General features: G+C 38.9%; 1 protein-coding gene across 1 annotated transcript in view; it reads left to right on the forward strand.

Moving 5' to 3' along the window:
• The window catches only part of LOC125030405, a 464,521-nt gene that overhangs the window by 30,047 nt on the left and 429,474 nt on the right, over nt 1-5,000 (forward strand). The window lies entirely within an intron of this gene.

The raw sequence follows: 5,000 nt of genomic DNA on the forward strand, positions 1-5,000 counted from the left end.
GAATGTCATTTTGGAGGTATGCGATTCGCAATTTTGAAGAAAAAATGAGTGGTGTTCTTGTTGTGGTTTCCCTTTTCTCATGCCCCTCTTCCATTCATACTATTCATATATTCGTTCTTTTGTTTTTGCTACTTTTCCTCTTCCTTTCTTGACCCTTATTCTGGAAGCAATTTGATTGAATGCTTTTTTGTTTGCTTGTGATTCTCTTTCGGTCATGATCAGTCTCTGCCAAACTTCGGAGTTCACACGCACACATACCTACAAAGCACCTACACACGTACGCACACACGTGCACACACACACACACACACACACACACACACACACACACACACACACACACACACACACACACACACACACACACACACATACACACACATGTGTGTGTGTGTATGTACATAAGGGTGTATCTGGAGGATTATCTTTATCTTTTTAGTTCCTTAATAAAACGTCAGGTTTCGACATCCCAGAATAGCCGATATGTCCACGTAGCCTTGCTTACCACGACGGACCCCGAGATTTGCCGCACGCTTATCCTTCTCTCGGGACCCTGAGCTTACAAAGGAAGACGGATCGGGAGGGAAGGCCTTTTTCGCGTTGTTGTGCATGCCCGCCTGTCTGTGTGTGAGGGATGGATGGAGGGTAGAGAGGGAGATAGGAGGGAAAGAGGGAGGGGATATAGGAAGGAAAGAGAAAGGGAGATGTGAGGGAAAGAAGGAGGGATGAGAGAAAGAGAGACCGGAAGGGCAGGAGGAAGCGTCAGACTGGAATCAGTTTTATGGCACGTTTTTTTTCTTTCTCTTTTATGCGAACGAGGAAATAAAAAATAACTTCTGATTCCACTCCCTCTTCTCGAGAAGGATGTCAGTAATGAAGAATTAAGACTCCTATTTATTATTATTATTCTCGTTTCTGTTCGTCTTCTACGTTTGCTTGGTGTTTCTCTATGATGCTTGAGGGTGAAAAAAACACCGATATAAACTAAAGTAGGTTCATTGGAGATCAGCTCTGACAAAATTAATATAGAACTCTTCATGTTCCTCTGCCCCACACGCCAGGCTCCGTCTGCCAGACGTGTGACTACTAAGATAAAATAAAATATACTCTATAAATCGTACAGAGAATCTCACTCTTTCACATAGGTGATATGCTACACAGCAATATAAACTAAACATAATCTTCTATATTTAACATGATATAACATATCACACAAAAGGAAGTGTGTATAATATTATCACATAATTAACACTATATACGTACGATAATACTAGCATCATAATCCGTATGTAGTGGCATCACAACATGGCACTTACAACTCACATCATTATCACAACCCACAGTTTCCTTGTTTCTTTACTTCTTTCGCTCTTTCATTCATTCATTAATTTTTCTGTTGTTTTTCTCTGCATTACATAACGTGTGTGAAGTGGGGGAGAAATACTCTTCTAGGTCTACAAATATTCTTTTATCACATATTTTTGTATGTATGTACAGTGTGCGTTTGTATATTTATGTGTATAAGTTTGTACCTATGTGCGTTCTTGCATTTGTATTTATGTGTGTGTGTGTGTGTTCTTAGAGGTTCCTCAGTCCCACACGTCCACCGCAGGCAGAAGCAACAGCCCAGGGCGAACTCGTCACGTCCAGCCAGCCAAGTTTCTCGAGAGACGTCTTGGGAGGAAGTTTAAAAACACACGTCGCGTCCTCCGTGCTCCGAGACGTGCCCACTGTCCTTATATATATGCATAAACATATCTCTTGAGACTAAACATTGTTTGATGCTTGAATATAGAGTTAGGGCTACGTGGTTTTCGGGATTCGATGTTTATCTTATTTCTCATTATTTATATATTTTTCGTTGTTTATAATGGTGTTAGTATTGATATTATTATTTTGATTAAAGATATTTCATGGTCATGATTTATTTTTAATTGTTATTGTTATTGGTATTATTATGATGATGATGATTATTATTATTATTATTATTATTATTATTATTATTATTAATGTTATTATTATTATTGTTATTATTATTATTGTTATTATCATTATTATTTATTATTATTATTATTAGCATTAGCATTATTAACATTAGCATTAACGTTAGCATTAACATTAGCATTTTTTTATGAAAACCTTCTGGTAAATCAGTTACCCGATAATTGTCTTATAGTTTCAGTTTGTAGCGAGAAATACACAGTCACAAACGCAGCTATATGTAGTCATACATGCATATATATGATGCTGCTGAATGTCTAGTGGTTGCAGGAATTCACTATAAATTATCAGGTAGATAATAAAATGCACGATACCTCAAAAATACTAGTGGAGCAGCCGGCAAATTCCAATTTCAACCGTATTTTTTTTTCTTTTGGGTAAATATATATTGAATTACCGATTGCCATTTGAGAAAATGATAAAAGTTTACGTTTGAATTCAATTTCGATTATTTAGATTAGTTTTTGCTTTAATGCCGCGGCTCGAGCCAGGTAATATTGCCAGGTGATATTGGGGGTCGGTTTATTAATTTCCTTATAATTTTCTCTTCCCCGGTTTTGCATGCGTATTGGCTGTCAAAGTGCCTTTGATTGCGTGCTTTCAAAACAAAATGTTTCGGGTTTAATTTAATCAGAATATTGACAGCAGGGGAGTGTTCAAAGTATGTTATATTTAAGATTTGGCGGGTTTTTTCCGACGAACGGAAACTTAAGCAACTTATGCAAAGATCAAGTTGAGGACGGTTGTTTTATTAGAGAGAGAGTGAGAGTGAGAGAGAGAGAGAGAGAGAGAGAGAGAGAGAGAGAGAGAGAGAGAGAGAGAGAGAGAGAGAGAGAGAGAGAGAGAGAGAGAGTGTCAGTCAGTCAGTCTGTCTTATTATTTTTGTCTGAGTATCCACGCCGGTGTGTTATTGATACTTAGTGTACAAGAAGAGGCATGCTAGCCAAGTGTTTACAGTGTACAAGAAAAGGCATGCTAGCCAAGTGTTTACAGTGTACAAAACGTGTGACTGCGGGGGATGCGGACGTGGGACCAACTGTCCTTTGGAGGAGAAAAGCATGTGGGGGGGGGGGGGGGGGGGGGATTAAGACCCACCAGGCCTCGAGAGGGCTCGGGTTGCCACAGGGAAAGGGGCGGGGTCATACATTTATGATTCGGATATATTGATTTGTTTTAATTGTATTATCATTATTATCATTATTAGTATCATTATCACCATCATGATTATCATCATCATCATCATCATCATCATCAATCACCATCTTTATTATTATTATTGTTATTATTATTATTATTATTATTATTATTTTATTGCTACTATTACTATTCATACTATTATTATCATTATTATTTCCACTAGTAATATTTTTTGTTTTATTTTTCATTATTATTTTTTAAGGCTAGAAAATGGACGAAACAATACTTTTGGGAATCCAGTACGATCGTCCTACTTTTGTTGTTATAGATGTTATTGTATCATTATTTTCTAAGCTGTAATTATGATAAATGTATTTGACTATTGTATTTCGTATTATTTAAGGCTGGCATCAAGAAAGGGACAGGTTCTGTTTATGATTTGTATGACTTAATATGGTTTATTTATTTCACTTTACTGGAGATTGTATGTTTATTTTATTACGATGGGTATGTTTATTTGATTTTGTTTACGTTTTGTGGCAACCACCAAGGACTAGACAGTCTAGTAAAGGTGTTTAGATGTTTACGTTTTTCTTCTCTTTTTGTCATCTTGATTTCTTTTCTTTTTTTTTCTTTTTTTTTTTTTGTGCCTTCATTTTCTCGATTTGCCATGGTATTAAGATTTTTTTTTCTTTCTCCCTCTCCTTTTTCCCCCATGCTCGAGTAACCTTCCTGGCAGCGTTTGCACTTGGACGATTTACTCCAATGTGAAGTTAGGCGTTAATCATGGCTTGTAAATTGTGACGTAACTGTAAATTGCGGCGTTAATCATGGCTCGTAACGGACCTAAATTATGACGTAAATGCGACTCGGATGCGACGTGTACGTAGTGGCGTCACCAGGTGAAAGAGAGAGTGGGAGAGAAAGGGAGAGTGGGAGAGAAAGGGAGAGAAAGAGAGAGAGAGTGGGAGAGAAAGAGAGAGTGGGAGAGAAAGGGAGAGAGAGTGGGAGAGAAAGGGAGAGAGAGTGGGAGAGAAAGGGAGATAAAGAGAGAGAGAAAGGGTGAGAAAGAGAGAGAGAAAGGGAGAGTGGGAAAGAAAGGGAGAGAGAAAGAGAGAGAAAGAGAGAGTGGGAGAGAAAGAGAGAGTGGGAGAGAAAGGGAGGGAGAGTGGGAGAGAAAGGGAGAGAGAGTGGGAGAGAAAGGGAGGGAGAGTGGGAGAGAAAGGGAGGAAGAGTGGGAGAGAAAGGGAGGGAGAGTGGGAGAGAAAGAGAGAGAGAGTGGGACAGAAAGGGAGAGAGAGAGTGGGAGAGAAAGGGAGGGAGAGTGGGAGAGAAAGGGAAGGATAGAGAGAGAGTCAGACAGTCAGCTAGTTTGCAGGTGTGATTGTGAGTGAGGTGTTAATTTACTTATTTAATGGTGTTGTGGTGAGCTATTGAATGACTGTTTTTAATTATGTCTACGTGAAATGTTGCACTTTGTCATTCATAAAAAAGGTTGTTTGGGAGGGAGGGAGAGAGAGAGAGAGAGAGAGAGAGAGAGAGAGAGAGAGAGAGAGAGAGAGAGAGAGAGAGAGAGAGAGAGAGAGAGAGAGAGAGGGGGGGGTAGAGATTTTTGAGTTATGTAAACAAGTAGCAGTCATCATCTTGTTGAAACAAGAGCAAATATTCATCGAAAGTTGTCAGGATAACCGCAATAGAGGTGACAAGGTAATGGAGCACCAGTACTCTTGTTGCCTGAAAACTTATATTACGTGGCAACATTTATTTTCTGACGTCGTGCGCATGTATTACCTAGACTATATGGTTGCATTGCCTGAGGGCATGTATACGTCTGGTGCCTCATCTGGACTTCTTTTGCCTGA

Source organism: Penaeus chinensis, chromosome 11 (genome assembly GCF_019202785.1).
Source record: "Penaeus chinensis breed Huanghai No. 1 chromosome 11, ASM1920278v2, whole genome shotgun sequence".
Lineage (NCBI taxonomy): Eukaryota > Metazoa > Arthropoda > Malacostraca > Decapoda > Penaeidae > Penaeus > Penaeus chinensis.